We start from the raw sequence: 23,927 nt of genomic DNA, 5'->3' as shown, positions 1-23,927 counted from the left end.
GTTCCATTACCGTACTTAGAAGCATGTCAAACGCTGTTTAAAATACATTTTTATGGTATTTTTAATGTAAAATTGTGATAATATTCCAACCGGAATATAGTGTATTCATTCAGCGTGCTCGCAGGAACGCGCAAATCCAATCTCTTTGTCCTCAGGCAGACCACTCAGTAACTGAGCTCCTATACTCTGCCCAGAGACAGGAGAAGGCTCAATCCACTTTCTGAAGGCTTTAGACAGCCAATGGAAGCCTTAGAAAGTGCAACGTAACAGCACAGATACTATAGTTTTGAAAGGGACTAGAAAGAAGAACTACATTTCTCAGATCCTACACTTCCTGGCTGACTTTTTCTCAGGTTTTTTCCTGCCATATGAGTTCTGTTATACTCACAGTCATCATTCAAACAGTTTTAGAAACTTCAGAGTGTTTTCTATCCAAATCTACTAATAATATGCATATTCTCGTTTGTGGGCAAGAGTAGTAACCAGTTCAAATCGGGTACGTTTTTTCATCCGGCCGTGAAAATACTGCCCCCTATCCATATCAAGTTAAAAAGCAGCTTTTCTGTGTTGGAATGGTGTGGGCGTTAAAAATATTAATGCAAGTAGACCACTGATTGGCCAGCTCATCCTCAGGATGATGACATCATCCTCTATAAGGAAATAATAAGCATTTTTGAAACGGTCTGTTTGAGATACAAGTTTGAGTTGGTTTTTTAAAAAGTATTTTTTCCCCAATTTATGCTTTGTCCACAAATACAAGTATTGGATGAGTTAACAACATTATTTGGATATGAGTTAACTTTTAAAAGTGAGATTTTCACTGGACATTTACTTTAATATGGTCACAAAGGTTTGTAGTTCATCCCACTCTCTAATCAGAGGGTTGTAGTTCATCCCACTCTCTCTAGTCAGAGGGTTGTAGTTCATCACACTCTCTCTAGTCAGAGGGTTGTAGTTCATCACACTCTCTCTAGTCAGAGGGTTGTAGTTCATCACACTCTCTCTAGTCAGAGGGTTGTAGTTCATCACACTCTCTCTAATCAGAGGGTTGTAGTTCATCCCACTCTCTCTAATCAGAGGGTTGTAGTTCATCACACTCTCTCTAATCAGAGGGTTGTAGTTCATCACACTCTCTCTAATCAGAGGGTTGTAGTTCATCACACTCTCTCTAGTCAGAGGGTTGTAGTTCATCCCACTCTCTCTAGTCAGAGGGTTGTAGTTCATCACACTTTCTCTAATCAGAGGGTTGTAGTTCATCACACTCTCTCTAGTCAGAGGGTTGTAGTTCATCCCACTCTCTCTAATCAGAGGGTTGTAGTTCATCACACTCTCTCTAGTCAGAGGGTTGTAGTTCATCACACTCTCTCTAGTCAGAGGGTTGTAGTTCATCACACTCTCTCTAGTCAGAGGGTTGTAGTTCATCACACTCTCTCTAGTCAGAGGGTTGTAGTTCATCACACTCTCTCTAATCAGAGGGTTGTAGTTCATCCCACTCTCTCTAGTCAGAGGGTTGTAGTTCATCACACTCGCTCTAGTCAGAGGGTTGTAGTTCATCCCACTCTCTCTAATCAGAGGGTTGTAGTTCATCACACTCTCTCTAGTCAGAGGGTTGTAGTTCATCACACTCTCTCTAATCAGAGGGTTGTAGTTCATCACACTCTCTCTAATCAGAGGGTTGTAGTTCATCACACTCTCTCTAGTCAGAGGGTTGTAGTTCATCACACTCTCTCTAGTCAGAGGGTTGTAGTTCATCACACTCGCTCTAGTCAGAGGGTTGTAGTTCATCACACTCTCTCTAATCAGAGGGTTGTAGTTCATCACACTCTCTCTAGTCAGAGGGTTGTAGTTCATCACACTCTCTCTAATCAGAGGGTTGTAGTTCATCACACTCTCTCTAGTCAGAGGGTTGTAGTTCATCCCACTCTCTAATCAGAGGGTTGTAGTTCATCCCACTCTCTCTAATCAGAGGGTTGTAGTTCATCCCACTCTCTCTAGTCAGAGGGTTGTAGTTCATCACACTCTCTCTAGTCAGAGGGTTGTAGTTCATCACACTCTCTCTAATCAGAGGGTTGTAGTTCATCCCACTCTCTCTAATCAGAGGGTTGTAGTTCATCACACACTCTCTAATCAGAGGGTTGTAGTTCATCACACTCTCTCTAGTCAGAGGGTTGTAGTTCATCACACTCTCTCTAATCAGAGGGTTGTAGTTCATCACACTCTCTCTAGTCAGAGGGTTGTAGTTCATCCCACTCTCTCTAGTCAGAGGGTTGTAGTTCATCCCACTCTCTCTAATCAGAGGGTTGTAGTTCATCACACTCTCTCTAGTCAGAGGGTTGTAGTTCATCACACTCTCTGTAATCAGAGGGTTGTAGTTCATCCCACTCTAATCAGAGGGTTGTAGTTCATCCCACTCTCTCTAGTCAGAGGGTTGTAGTTCATCACACTCTCTCTAGTCAGAGGGTTGTAGTTCATCACACTCTCTCTAATCAGAGGGTTGTAGTTCATCACACTCTCTCTAATCAGAGGGTTGTAGTTCATCACACTCTCTCTAGTCAAAGCCAAACCACCTCTTGATGAATTGCTCAATGATAGGTAACAGAATACCATCTGTATTAAACGCTGCTATACACTTGGACTGAGTCCAAGTCTAAATCGATGGCTGCTTTTACTTTGTATGGAGAAATGGGTCCAAGGGATACAGTTTTCTGCCTGCTTTGCAAAAAGGCACAACAAGTTCATCTCAACAATGTTATCTCAATGTCACCGCTCTGCTGTTGGTTGGTTCATAACCATAGTACCACCTAGATGTTCTCATACAGACACCCAGATGTCAAAACGCTGGGTCATCACATTACATGATCAGCAAGGTCATGGAAACGAACACCTAAAATTCAGACTCACTTTCAGTTCCCCCCACCATTCTCTCTCATCGGCCCAACAAAGCCGCTGGGCACATTGCTTTCACGGAGGAATCGGGTGTGTAGATATTTTATGGAGAGGTTGGATCATGTATGGTTATAATAACGTGGCATGGCTGAGGTAGTGACAAGTGGTTCTGTTGACCTGACCTGTTAGGGTTCATGTTCAGGTCAGAGCGCTGGGTCAATGTTAATCCCTGTCTTGCACAAGGGACGGTATCGATCAAACACTGTTAGACAAACCTGACTTTGTAAGCAGCACCTTGGTAGAACAGGACACTACTTTCATATCAGATGTCACCACCACTGTGACTGATACATAGGCTCATTCCTCCCTGCAGTAGTGTTGCATTCCTCATCTATGTGAGTGGGAGATATCATTGGAGCAGGCCAGCCAAAGAGAGGGGTCTCTTCCGTGGGGGGGGGGGCAGGTGTTATCATGAGTAGCGTCTGTCTCCTGGATGTTAGCTGCCTGCCAGCCCCCGGGTCCTGAGTGTTTGGCATTTGTCGGGCTCTGCTCAGCTCTCAGCTGTTCATGCAATGCAGTATGGGCATGCTGGTTATAAAATCCTCTTTTGTCTGTCCCCTTGAGTTGTGTTCTACGTGTCTCGTTTTATGTTCTATGTGTGTCTTGTTTTGGGTTCTAGGTATGTCTTGTTGTGTTCTAGGTGTCCTGTTTTTCTGGTGTGTTCTAGGTGTCCCGTGTTGTGTCCTAGCTGTCCTGTTTTTCTGGTGTGTTCTAGGTGTCCCGTGTTGTGTCGTAGCTGTCCTGTTGTTCTGGTGTGTTCTAGGTGTCCCGTGTTGTGTCCTAGCTGTCCTGTTGTTCTGGTGTGTTCTAGGTGCCCCATGTTGTGTCCTAGCTGTCCTGTTGTTCTGGTGTGTTCTAGGTGTCCCGTGTTGTGTCCTAGCTGTCCTGTTTTTCTGGTGTGTTCTAGGTGTCCCGTGTTGTGTCCTAGCTGTCCTGTTGTTCTGGTATGTTCTAGGTGTCCCGTGTTGTGTCCTAGCTGTCCTGTTGTTCTGGTTTATTCTAGGTGTCCCGTGTTGTGTCCTAGCTGTCCTGTTGTTCTGGTGTGTTCTAGGTGTCCTGTGTTGTGTCCTAGCTGTCCTGTTGTTCTGGTGTGTTCTAGGTGTCCTGTGTTGTGTCCTAGCTGTCCTGTTGTTATGGTGTGTTCTAGGGGTCCCGTGTTGTGTCCTAGCTGTCCTGTTTTTCTGGTGTGTTCTAGGTGTCCTGTGTTGTGTCCTAGCTGTCCTGTTGTTCTGGTGTGTTCTAGGTGTCCTGTGTTGTGTCCTAGCTGTCCTGTTGTTCTGGTATGTTCCAGGTCTGGCGGGGCTACAGTCAGAGGAAGAGAACCAGGAGAGAGCGGCTGGAGGAGATGGTATTTCTGGGAATGGTGGGTGTACTTGTTCACTGTTCCCTCTACCAGGACTGTGTTGGGTAACAAAGGGGCAGGGTTACTCTGAGTCAGTAAACACAGACTATCACAGACACGTCTGTATTGTGAAGGTCAGCCAATCAGTACCAGTGGTGATAACCGGACAAGCCTTGGTGCCATGGTAACTTTGTTTATCTTCCCTTTGTGCTAAATCTGTTTGTCTCTCTCTCTCAATTCAATTAAATTTAAGGGGCTTTATAGGCATGGGAAACATTGCCTAAGCAAGTGAAATAGATAATAAACAAACGTGAAATAAACAATAAAACAGTAAACATTACTCACAAAAGGTACAAAAGAATAAAGACATTTCAAATGTGATATTATGTCTATATACATTGTTGTAACAATGTGCAAATAGTTCAAGTACAAAAGGGAAATAAATGGTGTTTGTTCTTCACTGGTTGCCCTTTTCTTGTGGCAACAGGTCACAAATCTTTCTGCTGTGATTGGATTGGATTTGGATTCAAATTCTTTGTGGATCTGTGTAATCTGAGGGAAATATGTGTCTCTAATATGGTCATACATTTGGCAGGAGGTTAGGAAGTGCCTCTGTTTCCACCTCATTTTGTAGGCAGTGTGCAAATAGCCTGTCTTCTCTTGAGAGCCAGGTCTGCCTACGGCGACCTCTCTCAATAGCAAGGCTATGCTCACTGAGTCTGTACTTAGTCAAAGCTTTCCTTAATTTTGGGTCAGTCACAGTGGTCAGGTATTCTGCCACTGTTAATTCTTTCCAATGTGTCAAGTAATTATCTTTTTGTTTTCTCATGATTTGGTTGGGCCTAATTGTGTTGCTGTCCTGGGGCTCTGTGGGGTGTGTTTGTGTTTGTGAACAGAGCCCCAGGACCAGCTTGCTTAGGGGACTCTTCTCCAGGTTCATCTCTCTGTAGGTGATGGCTTTGTTATGAAAGGTTTGGGAATTGCTTCCTTTTAGGTGGTTGTAGAATTTAACGGCTCTTTCTGGATTTTGATAATTAGCGGGTATCGGCAGAGTCTCAATTTGGTGTTTGTCCATTTTTGTGAATGTTTGGCTGGTGAGCGGACCCCAGACTTCACAACCATAAAGGGCAATGGGTTCTATAACTGATTCAAGTATTTTTAGCCAGATCCTAATTGGTATGTAAAATTTGATGTTCCTTGTGATGGCATAGAAGGCCCTTCTTGCCTTGTCTCTCAGCTCATTCACAGCTTAGTGGAAGTTACCTGTGGCGCTGATGTTTAGGCCGAGGTATGTATCGTTTTTTGTGTGCTCTAGGGCAACGGTGTCTAGATGGAATTTGTATTTGTGGTCCTGGCGACTGGACCTTTTTTGGAACACCATTATTTTGGTCTTACTGAGATTTACTGTCAGGGCCCAGGTCTGGCAGAATCTGTGCAGAAGATCTAGGTGCTGCTGTAGGCCCTCATCCTTGGTTGGTGACAGAAGCACCAATTCATCAGCAAAGAGTAGACATTTGACTTCAAATTCTAGTAGGGTGAGGCCGGGTGCTGCAGACTGTTCTAGTGCCCGCGCCAATTCGTTGATATTTATGTTGAAGAGGGTGGGGCTTAAGCTGCATCCCTGTCTCACCCCACTAATCTCTATAGCTGTGTCTGGTCCTCCCTGGTCCTCAGGTCCCTCCAGAGCAGCAGCAGCAGAGGCCCAGTGTGGCCCAGCTGAAGGCCCAGCAGGTGGAGACGACTCGCAGGCTGGTCCAGGAGGAGAATGAGGCTGAGTACCAGAGGGCCCTGGTCAGCATCAAGGAGTCTGTGCGTGCCGTGGATGGCCCTGACCTAAGGGAAACCCTGCAAGAGCAGATCAGACAGTGGTTAATCGAGTGCCGGTGAGACAGGCAGGCAACGGGGAAGTCTGTCTTCTTTCACAGCAGCTGTTTCTTTTGTTATCTTCTCTCTCTCCCAACCTAACTCCTCCTTCTGTCACTGCCATGTCTCTGAGGTTATCACACCCATAGACTCTTCCTGGCTCCTGCCAAACCCTTCCCCACCAGTATGTATCTGTCCCTGTTCGTGTCATGAAGAGGAGGTTGGAATGGAAAAGGGGAGGGGGAGGACAAGAGCAAAAACAGAGTGTTAGTGTGAGGCCTAATGGCTGTTAGGTGCAGGATATGGCCGGAGGAAAGGAGCCACAGTCAGTGGCTATGTGTGTCTTCCCTCTATGTGTGTCTTCCCTCTATGTGTGTCTTCCCTCTATGTGTGTCTTCCCCTCTATGTGTGTCTTCCCCTCTATGTGTGTCTTCCCTCTATGTGTGTCTTCCCCTCTATGTGTGTCTTCCCTCTATGTGTGTCTTCCCTCTATATGTGTCTTCCCCTCTATGTGTGTCTTCCCTCTATGTGTGTCTTCCCTCTATGTGTGTCTTCCCCTCTATGTGTGTCTTCCCCTCTATGTGTGTCTTCCCTCTATGTGTGTCTTCCCTCTATGTGTGTCTTCCCTCTATGTGTGTCTTCCCCTCTATGTGTGTCTTCCCTCTATGTGTGTCTTCCCTCTATGTGTGTCTTCCCTCTATGTGTGTCTTCCCTCCATGTGTGTCTTCCCTCCATGTGTGTCTTCCCTCTATGTGTGTCTTCCCCTCTATGTGTGTCTTCCCTCTATGTGTGTCTTCCCCTCTATGTGTGTCTTCCCTCTATGTGTGTCTTCCCTCTATGTGTGTCTTCCCCTCTATGTGTGTCTTCCCCTCTATGTGTGTCTTCCTTCTATATGTGTCTTCCCTCTATGTGTGTCTTCCCTCCATGTGTGTGTCTTCCCCTCCATGCTAGCTGCCTATTAGTGCATTCCAGGGTGATTTATGGTTGGCCAGCGGTGGGTGCTGCCTGCCTAACCAGTAGAGTGACAATGGACATAAGTCCTCCAGGCTGGGGGCCCTGGAGAGCCCTGGGGAGTGAACAGAGATAGAACAGCTCCCATGGGGACAAAGCAATGACCCACAATGGCCCTGGCCTCCACATTCAGCCCCAGGCTGCGTCCCAAAAGGCACCCTATTCCCTAAATAGTGTACTACTTTTGACCAGAGCCCTATGGGCCCATTTGGGACACAACCCCAGTGTCTCAGGCTCCAGCCTGGCCTCCAAGGCCCTGCCCTCTGCTGTGACCTCGGCTGAGCTGCTGACAACATTATAAGCACTGTGTCGGGTGGATGAGGTGGTCACACCCTCCAGGGTGGAATAAACTCTAAACCCTGTCGGTACAGCTTCCTCAACCTGTCTGATGAGAATCTAAACCCTGTCGGTACAGCTTCCTCAACCTGTCTGATGAGAATCTAAACCCTGTCGGTACAGCTTCCTCAACCTGTCTGATGAGAATCTAAACCCTGTCGGTACAGCTTCCTCAACCTGTCTGATGAGAATCTAAACCCTGTCGGTACAGCTTCCTCAACCTGTCTGATGAGAATCTAAACCCTGTCGGTACAGCTTCCTCAACCTGTCTGATGAGAATCTAAACCCTGTTGGTACAGCTTCCTCAACCTGTCTGATGAGAATCTAAACCCTGTCGGTACAGCTTCCTCAACCTGCCTGATGAGAATCTAAACCCTGTCGGTACAGCTTCCTCAACCTGTCTGATGAGAATCTAAACCCTGTCGGTACAGCTTCCTCAACCTGTCTGATGAGAATCTAAACCCTGTCGGTACAGCTTCCTCAACATGTCTGATGAGAATCTAAACCCTGTCGGTACAGCTTCCTCAACCTGTCTGATGAGAATCTAAACCCTGTCAGTACAGCTTCCTCAACCTGTCTGATGAGAATCTAAACCCTGTCGGTACAGCTTCCTCAACCTGTCTGATGAGAATCTAAACCCTGTGAGTACAGCTTCCTCAACCTGCCTGATGAGAATCTAAACCCTGTCGGTACAGCTTCCTCAACCTGTCTGATGAGAATCTAAACCCTGTCGGTACAGCTTCCTCAACCTGCCTGATGAGAATCTAAACCCTGTCGGTACAGCTTCCTCAACCTGTCTGATGAGAATCTAAACCCTGTCGGTACAGCTTCCTCAACCTGTCTGATGAGAATCTAAACCCTGTCGGTACAGCTTCCTCAACCTGTCTGATGAGAATCTAAACCCTGTTGGTACAGCTTCCTCAACCTGCCTGATGAGAATCTAAACCCTGTCGGTACAGCTTCCTCAACCTGTCTGATGAGAATCTAAACCCTGTCGGTACAGCTTCCTCAACCTGTCTGATGAGAATCTAAACCCTGTTGGTACAGCTTCCTCAACCTGTCTGATGAGAATCTAAACCCTGTCGGTACAGCTTCCTCAACCTGTCTGATGAGAATCTAAACCCTGTCGGTACAGCTTCCTCAACCTGTCTGATGAGAATCTAAACCCTGTCGGTACAGCTTCCTCAACCTGTCTGATGAGAATCTAAACCCTGTCGGTACAGCTTCCTCAACCTGTCTGATGAGAATCTAAACCCTGTCGGTACAGCTTCCTCAACCTGTCTGATGAGAATCTAAACCCTGTCGGTACAGCTTCCTCAACCTGTCTGATGAGAATCTAAACCCTGTCGGTACAGCTTCCTCAACCTGTCTGATGAGAATCTAAACCCTGTCAGTACAGCTTCCTCAACCTGTCTGATGAGAATCTAAACCCTGTCGGTACAGCTTCCTCAACATGTCTGATGAGAATCTAAACCCTGTCGGTACAGCTTCCTCAACCTGCCTGATGAGAATCTAAACCCTGTGAGTACAGCTTCCTCAACCTGTCTGATGAGAATCTAAACCCTGTTGGTACAGCTTCCTCAACATGTCTGATGAGAATCTAAACCCTGTCGGTACAGCTTCCTCAACCTGTCTGATGAGAATCTAAACCCTGTTGGTACAGCTTCCTCAACCTGCCTGATGAGAATCTAAACCCTGTTGGTACAGCTTCCTCAACATGTCTGATGAGAATCTAAACCCTGTCGGTACAGCTTCCTCAACCTGCCTGATGAGAATCTAAACCCTGTCAGTACAGCTTCCTCAACCTGTCTGATGAGAATCTAAACCCTGTCGGTACAGCTTCCTCAACCTGTCTGATGAGAATCTAAACCCTGTCGGTACAGCTTCCTCAACCTGTCTGATGAGAATCTAAACCCTGTCGGTACAGCTTCCTCAACCTGCCTGATGAGAATCTAAACCCTGTCGGTACAGCTTCCTCAACCTGTCTGATGAGAATCTAAACCCTGTCGGTACAGCTTCCTCAACCTGTCTGATGAGAATCTAAACCCTGTCAGTACAGCTTCCTCAACCTGTCTGATGAGAATCTAAACCCTGTTGGTACAGCTTCCTCAACATGTCTGATGAGAATCTAAACCCTGTCGGTACAGCTTCCTCAACCTGCCTGATGAGAATCTAAACCCTGTCAGTACAGCTTCCTCAACCTGTCTGATGAGAATCTAAACCCTGTTGGTACAGCTTCCTCAACCTGTCTGATGAGAATCTAAACCCTGTTGGTACAGCTTCCTCAACCTGCCTGATGAGAATCTAAACCCTGTCGGTACAGCTTCCTCAACATGTCTGATGAGAATCTAAACCCTGTTGGTACAGCTTCCTCAACCTGTCTGATGAGAATCTAAACCCTGTCGGTACAGCTTCCTCAACATGTCTGATGAGAATCTAAACCCTGTTGGTACAGCTTCCTCAACCTGCCTGATGAGAATCTAAACCCTGTTGGTACAGCTTCCTCAACCTGCCTGATGAGAATCTAAACCCTGTCGGTACAGCTTCCTCAACATGTCTGATGAGAATCTAAACCCTGTTGGTACAGCTTCCTCAACCTGCCTGATGAGAATCTAAACCCTGTCGGTACAGCTTCCTCAACCTGTCTGATGAGAATCTAAACCCTGTTGGTACAGCTTCCTCAACCTGTCTGATGAGAATACGAAAGTTTCGAGGCCAAGAGGAGAGGACCAGATTTGAAGGAAGTTGGAAGCTAAATGTTGGTTCACAGGGTTGCTCTAAGGTTTAGGATAGTGAGAGATGGAAGGGAAGTGAGGGATACATAGTTTGGCGTTCCGAAGAGCAATTCCTGGTCGGGTGATTATTTTCTCTCCACGTTGAGATAACTGCTCCCTGACATGAACCACCCCTAATTAGTGGAAGTATCTGAGGCATTTAGAAAACCATTAGGAGGGTCTGCCCTCTGGTGACCTTGTTGGGGGTCTGCCATCTAACTCTCAGTGTGACATAGTACAATTCATCAAGAATGATATATCTGTAATGAAAATGATCATTTAAGAACAGGAAGTATCCCAGATTGTGTCTTTAAAACATGCTATTTATTGTAGAGATGCCACTGGAAAGTTTCCTGACTTCCCCAATGCTGAGGATGGGGGATCAACAGCCATATTTGCACAGAAAACACCTGACCAGGTAGACTAATGACCCATGGTCCTCATATAACCTACAGACAGTTAACAAACACTCCGTTTCTTTTTCTATGCTCATCTCATTTTTGTTCCTGATAGGTCGCTGCAGAATTAGCAGCGAAAGAAGAAGAGAAGGAGAAGAAGAGGAAAGACAACATAAATAAAGATAAGAAGGGTGGGAAGGACCGCAAGGATCAGAAGAAAGACAAGAAGGGGAAAAGCAAACAGAAAAAAGGAGGAAAAGAAGATGGAGAGGTGGGCTCAGACAAGGCTTGGCCAATAGTGGCTCATGTTATTAAACAGACAAGGCTTGGTGGCCAATAGTAGCTTCAGAATTGCTTTATCCAGGCTTTTGATAAGAAGAGCTCAGTTTATTCTCTTCCTCTGAAACATAACTGATCTGAGTCTGACCTTAATGCCGTTCTTAAAACATAACTGATCTGAGTCTGACCTTAATGCCATTCTTAAAACAAAGTGAAACATAACTGATCTGAGTCTGACCTTAATGCCATTCTTAAAACATAACTGATCTGAGTCTGACCTTAATGCCATTCTTAAAACAAAGTAAATCATAACTGATCTGAGTCTGACCTTAATGCCATTCTTAAAACAAAGTGAATCATAATTGATCTGAGTCTGACCTTAATGCCGTTCTTAAAACAAAGTGAAACATAACTGATCTGAGTCTGACCTTAATGCCATTCTTAAAACAAAGTGAATCATAACTGATCTGAGTCTGACCTTAATGCCATTCTTAAAACAAAGTGAATCATAACTGATCTGAGTCTGACCTTAATGCCATTCTTAAAACAAAGTGAAACATAACTGATCTGAGTCTTGACCTTAATGCCGTTCTTAAAACATAACTGATCTGAGTCTGACCTTAATGCCATTCTTAAAACAAAGTAAATCATAACTGATCTGAGTCTGACCTTAATGCCATTCTTAAAACAAAGTGAATCATAACTGATCTGAGTATGACCTTAATGCCGTTCTTAAAACATAACTGATCTGAGTCTGACCTTAATGCCATTCTTAAAACAAAGTGAATCATAACTGATCTGAGTCTGACCTTAATGCCATTCTTAAAACAAAGTGAATCATAACTGATCTGAGTCTGACCTTAATGCCATTCTTAAAACAAACTGAATCATAACTGATCTGAGTATGACCTTAATGCCATTCTTAAAACATAACTGATCTGAGTCTGACCTTAATGCCATTCTTAAAACAAAGTGAATCATAACTGATCTGAGTCTGACCTTAATGCCATTCTTAAAACAAAGTGAATCATAACTGATCTGAGTCTGACCTTAATGCCATTCTTAAAACAACGTGAATCATAACTGATCTGAGTCTGACCTTAATGCCATTCTTAAAACAACGTGAATCATAACTGATCTGAGTCTGACCTTAATGCCATTCTTAAAACAAAGTGAATCATAACTGATCTGAGTCTGACCTTAATGCCATTCTTAAAACAAAGTGAAACATAACTGATCTGAGTCTTGACCTTAATGCCGTTCTTAAAACATAACTGATCTGAGTCTGACCTTAATGCCATTCTTAAAACAAAGTAAATCATAACTGATCTGAGTCTGACCTTAATGCCATTCTTAAAACAAAGTGAATCATAACTGATCTGAGTATGACCTTAATGCCGTTCTTAAAACATAACTGATCTGAGTCTGACCTTAATGCCATTCTTAAAACAAAGTGAATCATAACTGATCTGAGTCTGACCTTAATGCCATTCTTAAAACAAAGTGAATCATAACTGATCTGAGTCTGACCTTAATGCCATTCTTAAAACAAAGTGAATCATAACTGATCTGAGTATGACCTTAATGCCATTCTTAAAACATAACTGATCTGAGTCTGACCTTAATGCCATTCTTAAAACAAAGTGAAACATTCAAAACCTTCAGAAGACCACAGAGTCTCAAAGTCAAACCAATAGACCGAAAGTGTAAGTGACGGGCAATAATCTTCAGTCGTGTGCTTTTCCTCTTAAGCGAATTGAAGTAGGTGCTTTATTGCAGCCTCTCTCCACCTGTTTTCCTCATGAAGGCCCAATCCCACTGGACGTACACAATTAAGACCATAAAATACACCTCCGCTACCATGGTCTTCTCAGAGGATTGAGGGTGTGGTGGAACGATAGAGATGTTTACTGCTGAAGACTGTGAAGACTGTGAGGAAATATTTCTGACTTCAGTCAAGTGTTCCTCAAAATGGTTTGTTCAAGCCAAGGATTCAGTCCCAGTCCACATCCCCCTTGCATGAAGAATATGTCTCTCGTTGTCCCACATCAAGCCAATAAAAGTAAGGGCTATATTCATTCTGTATCGCTGAAGCAAGTGGTCCTGGTCGATCCATAAGGACGCTTCCTGCCTCGCACCATGAGTGTTGTCATCCAACGTTGGAGCATATTATGAAGCACTTAAGACTCCTCCAATATTTTCAAATGGATTTCTCCATCTTTTGGGAGCCATTAAATGCTAATGGTGAAATGTATTAAAGAATGAGAGGGAACATAAAACATGCCATGTCTGAATAACTGATAGATTCCCTTTGAGAACAGCCCCCCCAGTCCACTCCCTACCTGTCTAGAACTCTCCTCATTGAATGGAAGAGAAAACGTGCGTGTGTGTGCATGAGCGCATGTGTTTTCGTATGTGTGCATGTGTAAAGGGACTGGATGTTGATGTTGTACTCCTGACTATGCATTAAGACAACATCTAGTTCTATAAGTCATCCACCCAGCATCTCTCTGTCTCCTACTGTTTATCCACATCATCATAGATAGTTCTGGATCTGACCTGGTGTCACAGCATGGATAGTTCTGGATCTGACCTGGTGTCACAGCATAGATAGTTCTGGATCTGATCTGGTGTCACAGCATAGATAGTTCTGGATCTGATCTGGTGTCAGCATGGATAGTTCTGGATCTGACCTGGTGTCACAGCATAGATAGTTCTGGATCTGATCTGGTGTCACAGCATGGATAGTTCTGGATCTGACCTGGTGTAACAGCATAGATAGTTCTGGATCTGACCTGGTGTCACAGCATGGATAGTTCTGGATCTGACCTGGTGTCACAGCATGGATAGTTCTGGATCTGACCTGGTGTCACAGCATAGATAGTTCTGGATCTGACCTGGTGTCACAGCATAGATAGTTCTGGATCTGACCTGGTGTAACAGCATGGATAGTTCTGGATCTGACCTGGTGTCACAGCATGGATAGTTCTGGATCTGATCTGGTGTCACAGCATGGATAGTTCTGGATCTGACCTGGTGTCACAGCATGGATAGTTCTGGATCTGATCTGGTGTCACAGCATGGATAGTTCTGGATCTGACCTGGTGTCACAGCATAGATAGTTCTGGATCTCACCTGGTGTAAATAGCATGGATAGTTCTGGATCTGACCTGGTGTAACAGCACAGCGGAGGGCAGGTCATCTGTAGAGCAGCTTTGAACTCTATCCAAGTCATGTGGAGTTTCTGAAAACCTCAACTCTCTCCACTAAATTAGCCATAAGACCTGAGACCCCTGTCATTACCTTAAACTACAAGGTGCCATTTCCTTTCTGCCTTGCTTAGATTGCATCTATCCTAAAATGCATAGACTATACATAGGACTTTGAGAAAATAATATGGAATGAAACTACTTATAAAGCTTTAAAACTGTGTCCAGCTGTAATACACGTAATGTAACTGATTGATTAATTTCTTGTCTCTTGAAGGAGGAGGAGAAGGGCTGGAAAATGCCCCCGAGCAACTTCCCCCCTACTGTTGTGGAGGGAAACAAAATGTACAAAGGTGAGTTAGAGAGTAGGTATGAGGACCATAGTAATGTATAAAGGTGAGTTAGAGAGTAGGTATGAAGACCATAGTAATGTGGTGATAAGAGGCAATGATGAACTATTTACACAGCATTGCTAAAGGATCGAGCTGATAGGCACAGATCTGAAGTCTACCTTCCACAGTGTTTCTCTCTGTGGTGGTTCATGATGTCTCACTGAAGACAGCGGTGTCTCAGACATTGTCAACTGTTGTATAGTGACAGGAGTCACAGCTTGAGAGGCTAGTGGTTTCTGAATCTTTACCATGGGCCTGTTGTTGGTGTTTCTTGAATCAGTGTGGGACCACAAATCAATCTGATCACCTGACAGACTTCCTGTCTCCCATGGTGCCCTGGGCCCTTAACGAGGAAGTGATGCGTGCCGCCCAGGCTCCTGTCTCTCAGTGACCCGCGGAGGAGCGTGTGTCCAACCCCCATGTCTGCCTTTACGCAATGACTCAGTGAGGAGCAGTTGGACCTGGAGCCTCCAGATTGTTGTTTCAAGTCAACCACCCTGCTTCCTCCAATGGAGATGGAGATGGATGACTGACTTTGTTTTGGTGTTTTAGCTTTTCACAGGTTTAGTCATTAGCCCTTTGACAGCTATCCCCTCTTCTGGTTAAGTCAGTTTGACTCTTTCCACATTTTGATAGGCGACCAAGGGAGATTTCAACAGAATGTTGAGTACTGAAGTCTGTGTTGACTGACTCCAGCTGTCTCCCCGAATGGAGAAACAATGCAGAGAAATTACAGAAGCTGCTGCTTTCCTCCTGTTGCTGCTAGATACAGGTCAGACATCCAGGAGTAACTCCACCTATCTCCAAAATCTGCTGCTTCCTTCCTGTTGCTGCTAGATACAGGTCAGACATCCAGGAGTAACTCCACCTATCTCCAAACGCTGCTGCTTTCCTCCTGTTGCTGCTAGATACAGGTCAGACATCCAGGAGTAACTCCACCTATCTCCATATGAGCTCGTCTGGCTTCAATATTTTACTCCTTAAAGACTCAAACCCTTTCAACAACGTTTCAACAACCAGATGAAGCTTCTTGGTCCCGAGTAGGGAGGGATCTCTCTCTCTGGAGGAGTCTGCATCCTCCGACCACATACATCCTGGGTCTCATCACTCCTTTCTCTCCCCCTCTCCCTCCCTTCACTTAACTTATCTGACCCAGTCACCCGAGGTGGAAGGGTTCTAGGTGGAATGGTGGAATGCTTCTCTGGGGGCAGCATGTGTTATTTGGCTTCTCGTCAGGCGGTTCCACTGCTGCACAAACACCCACAAATCACTGAGGGAAATATGCAGGATCAGTCACCACTGCTCTCCGGGCGTGTCTCAAAGGTCTACAGGGTTGGTGCCAAAACAACAAACATTATTCAGAGGAGAAATGGCGTGATTATTATATTACGCAGGCTTATCCCCCAAAGCTGTGGGGAGTATTATGGATAGCACAGTAGTTTCATTTAAATGTCTATGAACTCAATAGTTCCATTCTGAATTCCAGGCAGTTTAGTAATTGAAATGGAATTGACTCCCTCTCTGATACAAAGTGACCAGTCAATATCTCGGCTCATTGAACGTTCATGGGCCTGTGATATCCTTGGATGAAAGGTAAGGGAATGAGGCTGAAGGGAAGTGAGTGAATAGTCGCTGTGTGTATATCTGTGCCACAGTGGCAAATTCAGCCCTTTCAAGCTGCTGCACTACTTCCTAATCTACACAATGGGAGCATTAGAGTCAAATCACTGGGATATCCTGTTGACATCCCTGTGGAGGACAAAGATACAGCCTTCTCAGTGTTCCCAGCTTAATGAGATATGTCATAACACAATAACGCCTTTATTCAAAGATACCTATAGTCCACTATTAAACACACATATTCAGAGCAGGTGACCCATGTGAGAATTCAATTGAAGCCACAACATTGGTCTTGCCAGCACTGGTTTTACAAACTCAACTTTTTTGGGGAGAGCTTAATGGTCTTTTGATCAGAATCATGCTCCAACCAACAGAACCAGCTGGAGAAATGATTACCACGCTGACAGAGACTAACATCTTACTTGTGTCTAACCCTAGTCTGTCAGTGACCGTAGGTCTCTGCTCCACCTCTGCTCTGCCTCACCTTTAGTTCAGCATTGAGAGGGTGAAGGAGAGGGTAACAGAATCTACAACCAATAGCCAGTCAGCAGCTGTAGAGTTAGCAGGAAGTAATTATATTCCCAGTCAAAAGTGTTAAATTGTCTCCTCGTTATGATTCACCTCAGATGGCAACTGGTACAACACAGGGCTTTAGGTTACATTCCTGTTAGAAGCAACACACACACAGAGACCTTTGAGATGTAATGAAGACCAGATGCTGGCCCAGCGCTTTACACCTCATCATCTCACCACCTGACCTCCACAACGTTTATCACGTTATATGTGTGTGTGTGTGTGTGTGTGTGTGTGTATGTGTATGTGTATGTGTATGTGTGTGTGTGTGTGTGTGTGTGTGTGTGTGTGTGTGTGTGTGTGTGTAGTGAGGTCAGCGGTTTCTACAAGGCCATAGAGCGGCTTTGCCTATATCTGGGGCCAGTCTCTCTTATTAGCCCAAACTAGCCCCGGTCTAAGTTAGCTGTAGGTTGACGGCGTCTAGACTCCAACATGAGAGGGGAGTGATTGATTTTGAGGTTTTTATTAGGAGTGAACTCTCCTCTTAGTGCCTTTATAGTAATGGGGAAGGACAGGGACTAAAACACTGCAGCTGGTCCTCCTCCCTCTCCTCCCACTCTCTCTCTCTCTCTCTTCTCCCTCTCTTCCCTCTCCCTCTCCTCCCTCATCCCCCTCTCACTCTCCTCCCTCTCTTCTTCTCCTGTCTCTCTCCTCCTCCCTCTCTCTCCTCCTTCTCCCTCCTCTCTTCTCCTCCTCCCTCCCTCTCCTCTCTCTTTCATCATCTCCCTTAAGCCTCAGCATTAAAGATCCTAAAACACAGTTTGTCATTAACATTCATAAAGAGCAGAATATAGCTCTTAAACCCATGTAAAACATCCAGCCTGTCAAAGGCCTGATTAAAAATAATAATAATAAACGTCAGGGCGCTCTGTAAACGGTGGTCCTGTCACATCAGCTCTGTTTTATCAGGTGTGTGTAATTGGAAAATGAGTTAATGACTGGCTCGTTAGGATGATTTAGATGTAATGAAGCGGAAAAGGTGGAGCAAATATTTACCCAGAATTCAATGAGGGTTCAGGTCTATAGGTCCGTTCCTCTGAGAGTTTGTGTTTGTTGGGAAAACAAAAGACGCTTGACTTTCTCGGTAGTGTGAGACTTTTACTTTGACATCTTGTTCATACACTAGTCATGGCTAAGTGTTTCGTTGAGGTGATAGTTCATTGTGTGCTACTTTATCCTGTTATTTTTGTTTTGTTTTGTTTCCGTCCCTCTTGCTGGGTACTTTTTTTTGTTTATATCACTTTTTTCCCACTGCCTCCTCTACTTCCCCCCCATACATCCCAGCTGGGCTGGGGGCTGAAAGGGAACCACGGACGGACAAACCCTGGGAACGTGATTGGACCTGGAACTCTCTTCCTGTGTGCCCAGGCAAGCCAGGGCCAGCGTCACAGAGCAGCGGTTAGATGTGAACCATGGATATAATTTCAATTTCCTGGCCAGAGGACCGTGCAATAGGAAGCATTCTTTACTTAGCAGACTCACTCTTCCTGTTTGCAGCTCAGCTCAAAACACCTTGTTTTTCCCAGAGTGAACAAGCAGAAAAGAAGGGGGCTCTGTGGTAGAAAGGTGTGCAGCATACTAATGGCTAGATATATATTGGAAGCCGAAGCACATACTGTGGATGTAGCAGACTGTGGCCTTGGCAAAGAAAACGCTGTTGATCACACTTCTGTTCTAATCTGTGTCTTTCACCAGCCAGGTGGTATATATATATATATATATATATATATATATATATATATATATATATATATATATATACTGCTCAAAAAAATAAAGGGAACACTTAAACAACACAATGTAACTCCAAGTCAATCACACTTCTGTGAAATCAAACTGTCCACTTAGGAAGCAACACTGATTGACAATAAATTTCACATGTTGTTGTGCAAATGGAATAGACAACAGGTGGAAATTATAGGCAATTTGCAAGACACCCCCAATAAAGGAGTGGTTCTGCAGGTGGGGACCACAGACCACTTCTCAGTTCCTATGCTTCCTGGCTGATGTTTTGGTCACTTTTGAATGCTGGCGGTGCTTTCACTCTAGTGGTAGCATGAGACGGAGTCTACAACCCACACAAGTGGCTCAGGTAGTGCAGCTCATCCAGGATGGCACATCAATGCGAGCTGTGGCAAGAAGGTTTTCTGTGTCTGTCAGCGTAGTGTCCAGAGCATGGAGGCGCTACCAGGAGACAGGCCAGTACATCAGAAGACGTGGAGGAGGCCGTAGGAGGGCAAAAACCCAGCAGCAGGACCGCTACCTCCGCCTTTGTGCAAGGAGGAGCAGGAGAAGCACTGCCAGAGCCCTGCAAAATGACCTCCAGCAGGCCACAAATGTGCATGTGTCTGCTCAAATGGTCAGAAACAGACTCCATGAGGGTGGTATGAGGGCCCGACGTCCACAGATGGGGGTTGTGCTTACAGCCCAACACCGTGCAGGACGTTTGGCATTTGCCAGAGAACACCAAGATTGGCAAATTCGCCACTGGCGCCCTGTGCTCTTCACAGATGAAAGCAGATTCACACTGAGCACGTGACAGACGTGACAGAGTCTGGAGACGCCGTGGAGAACGTTCTGCTGCCTGCAACATCCTCCAGCATGACCGGTTTGGCGGTGGGTCAGTCATGGTGTGTGGTGGCATTTCTTTGGGGGGCCGCACAGCCCTCCATGTGCTCGCCAGAGGTAGCCTGACTGCCATTAGCTACCGAGATGAGATCCTCAGACCCCTTGTGAGACCATATGCTGGTGCGGTTGGCCCTGGGTTCCTCCTAATGCAAGACAATGCTAGACCTCATGTGGCTGGAGTGTGTCAGCAGTTCCTGGAAGAGGAAGGCATTGATGCTATGGACTGGCCCGCCCGTTCCCCAGACCTGAATCCAATTGAGCACATCTGGGACATCATGTCTCGCTCCATCCACCAATGCCACGTTGCACCACAGACTGTCCAGGAGTTGGCGGATGCTTTAGTCCAGGTCTGGGAGGAGATCCCTCAGGAGACCATCCGCCACCTCATCAGGAGCATGCCCAGGCGTTGTAGGGAGGTCATACAGGCACGTGGAGGCCACACACACTACTGAGCCTCATTTTGACTTGTTTTAAGGACATTACATCAAATTTGGATCAGCCTGTAGTGTGGTTTTCCACTTTCATTTTGAGTGTGACTCCAAATCCAGACCTCCATGGGTTGATAAATTGGATTTCCATTGATTATTTTTGTGTGATTTTGTTGTCAGCACATTCAACTATGTAAATAAAAAAGTATTTAATACGATTATTTATTTAATTCAGATCTAGGATGTGTTGTTTAAGTGTTCCCTTTATTTTTTTGAGCAGTATATATATATATACCCCCATATATATATACCACCTATATATACCATATATATATATATATATATATATATATATGGCCAACACAGTGTATCCAATGACAGAGCAGCCTGTTCTTACAGGTGTGTGTGTGTGTGTGTGTGTGTGTGTGTGCGTGCGTGCGTGCGTGCGTGCGTGCGTGTGGCCGGTATGTGTCGCGAGGAATCATTATAGTGGATATGCTTGACGTAAGCTTGTCCAATAGCCAGCTTGGTCAAGTGAACTGATTAAATTGCTGTTGGCTTATCCTCAGACCTAGTGAGTCTTTTTTCTCTACCCAGCCTAAGTCTCTTAAATTCTCCTAATGGCAATATAGTGGACTTGAAATGCTGACCTTTCTACCACTTACACCACTGCTTTCTCTTCACACCCTTCTACTTTCAGAGGCATAGAAAGGATGCCCTCTTTAAACAAACAGACAGATTGAGTTTTGGGAACACACACGAGACAAGAGAAAAGGTAATTACATGTATCAGATTGCCTGGGGGATGTTTTGAAACGGGGGACTTTAAAAAGGGGGCCTTGTGGAGGAGGAGAGGAAAGGTTGATCTCTGACCTTCCGAGCAGATCCCATTTCAAAGAGACGCCGTATATGGAGGTGCCAGCGGAGCAAGCTGTTAAACCAATGGCCTTTGACTCCTGCCTGAACTTGACAGGTCTTCGTCCGAAAGGGGGGGGGTTTATCTGTCAAATGTGAAAACATGTCGGATGTTGGTAATTATCTTGTGATACCATGTTAACAAAAAGGTCTCACAAAACGGCAAATTTGGACCACAACCGTTACCATGCCAATGCAGAGACCAAAGAAGGTTTTAGAAGAGAGATGACAGGGCAGCTGGGGTCTTCTGTCTGTAATGGCCTTTGGCTGTACCAGTGTTTAGTTGGCATTTTGAGTGGTTGTTTTGAAGGCTCAGATCTCATTTGTGTGATAGATATCCATGAATGGTGAGATGGGAGATACATTTGCGGTTGTGCCAGGCAGTGTACCCCTCACTTAAAATTGTATTAGACTTTCTTCTACTGTGAATGTATTTTTGATGAAATGGACTTGCTATGTATTTTTTTTCCTGTACATGGCAAGAGCACCGTTGCATTCATAGAAATGTTTTCTTAAAATCCAGATGGAAAATATTTACACAAGAAGCAACCTAATATCACACAGTCAAACTCTCAGTCATTTAGTAAGTTCACAGGCTTGATGAGGAAATCTTTGCTTGGCGTTGTGACAGGCCAGTAGCAGGAACAGGAAGTTAATTTGCTGACCAGGAAGTGGTGCCTGAGAGCAGAAAGAGCAACTTGGAGAGGACAATATGCATTGCCTTAGTCCCACACACAAACACATATATACACACACACACTCCTCCACCTGCACGTCCCTCTCTCTCTGGTCCTGTCTGCTTTCCCTACTGACCACTCCAGCATGCTTCCTCATGCTCTACTGTCAGTGATGTGTGTGTGTGTGTGTGTGTGTGTGTGTGTGTGTGTGTGTGTGTGTGTGTGTGTGTGTGTGTGTGTGTGTGTGTAGATGTGTGGCAGGGGCGTGATGAGACACAGAACTTCCTGCAGCGGTTTGATGCCCAGCTGGTGCGTGAGGAGAAGAGGTTGGAGGTGGAGGAGGAGGTCAGAGTTCAGGTGAGAGACTAGGTCGTTGGTCTCAACACACACTCACAAAATACACACAAACACACACACACACACACACAAACGCACACACACAAACTCACACACAAAGCTAGAAAATGGAATATCATACACTGCAGTTGAGGATTAATGGGAAAGTTATTCTGCTTTGAAAGTTGATAAACTTGTAACCCCACTTTTGAGAAAATGGCCCTTGAATGTTTTGGTACACCTAGTGGAGAGCTCTTCTTTGTCTACACCCATTCAGCATCATTCACACCCTTTTAAGCTTTAGCCCCACCCATCTCTTTAAGGATTCATGTGAAGCCATTTGCTAAACAGAGTGAGTAGTTTAGTAAACAACCAAAGATTTCAAGACTAAAAGTGGTAAAAGTAGTAGCCTACAGTAAGGACAAACTCACGGTAAAAATACACTTGATCTAGTCCTTGGCCTGTATCCTAATCTGACTTTGGTGCAGGTCATGTTGGTCTTCACATTACCGTCTCTGGTAAACACACATTATATCAAATAGAGTCAAAGTGTGAAATGGTTACTTGCATATTTGTATGAAAAAAAGTGTCCAGATAAAAATATTGTATAAATATTTTACTTGTATTAGATAATGCTTGGTGCTCAACCAGACATACTAACCAACCCCCAGACACACTAACCAACCCCCAGACACACTGACCAACCCCCAGACACACTAACCAACCCCCAGACACACTAACCAACCCCCAGACACACTGACCAACCCCCAGACACACTAACCAACCCCCAGACACACTGACCAACCCCCAGACACACTAACCAACCCCCAGACACACTAACCAACCCCCAGAGACACTGACCAACCCCCAGACACACTAACCAACCCCCAGACACACTGACCAACCCCCAGAGACACTGACCAACCCCCAGACACACTAACCAACCCCCAGACACACTGACCAACCCCCAGACACACTAACCAACCCCCAGACACACTAACCAACCCCCAGACACACTGACCAACCCCCAGACACACTAACCAACCCCCAGACACACTGACCAACCCCCAGAGACACTGACCAACGCCCAGAAACACTAACCAACCCCCAGACACACTGACCAACCCCCAGACACACTAACCAACCCCCAGACACACTGACCAACCCCCAGACACACTGACCAACCCCCAGACACACTAACCAACCCCCAGACACACTGACCAACCCCCAGACACACTAACCAACCCCCAGACACACTAACCAACCCCCAGACACACTGACCAACCCCCAGACACACTAACCAACCCCCAGACACACTGACCAACCCCCAGAGACACTGACCAACGCCCAGAAACACTAACCAACCCCCAGAAACACTAACCAACCCCCAGACACACTGACCAACCCCCAGACACACTGACCAACCCCCAGAGACACTAACCAACCCCCAGACACACTGACCAACCCCCAGACACACTGACCAACCCCCAGACACACTAACCAACCCCCAGAAACACTAACCAACCCCCAGACACACTGACCAACCTCCAGACACACTGACCAACCCCCAGACACACTGACCAACCCCCAGACACACTGACCAACCCCCAGACACACTAACCAACCCCCAGACACACTAACCAACCCCCAGACACACTGACCAACCCCCAGACACACTAACCAACCCCCAGAAACACTAACCAACCCCCAGACACACTTGTCTAAATTGATGGGTCATGTGAAAGAAATGCTAAAACCAACCCCCACCCACATCTAGCTAAGTGGATGGGTCCCTATTGTCTAGACAAGTACACATGTTCATGAAATACAATAGATGGCTGTAATCACCCTCAGACACAGCTGGCTAGCTTGATGGGTCATGTAATCATCTGGCAAAGTGGAGTCTTTTGTTTAGACATGTAGCAAGCTGACGAGCTAAACAATTAACCATAATCCCAACCCATACTACTGGCAACACAAACGGAGTGTCATAGCTAGCCACCATGCATGAAATGCTGTAGTATGAATCTGAAGCTAGCTAGCTAACATTAGGCTATAACTGGCAATGCAAATGGATTTCTGAGATACAAATAATCTTACTACACAGATCATACACGTAACATTAGCTAGGGAGCCAGCAAGGTAAAATTCGCTAGCTAGTGAACAGATCGCTTTAACTTGCAATGAAAACACAGTTTAGC

At 45.4% G+C, this 23,927-nt stretch overlaps 1 pseudogene; it reads left to right on the top strand.

Moving 5' to 3' along the window:
* LOC115195173 (dynein regulatory complex protein 11-like) overlaps positions 1–23,927 on the top strand; it is a 62,859-nt pseudogene that overhangs the window by 13,417 nt on the left and 25,515 nt on the right.

Source organism: Salmo trutta, chromosome 6 (assembly GCF_901001165.1).
Source record: "Salmo trutta chromosome 6, fSalTru1.1, whole genome shotgun sequence".
In the NCBI taxonomy this organism is placed as follows: Eukaryota; Metazoa; Chordata; class Actinopteri; order Salmoniformes; family Salmonidae; genus Salmo; species Salmo trutta.
This window is presented reverse-complemented; position numbering and strand designations above follow the sequence as displayed.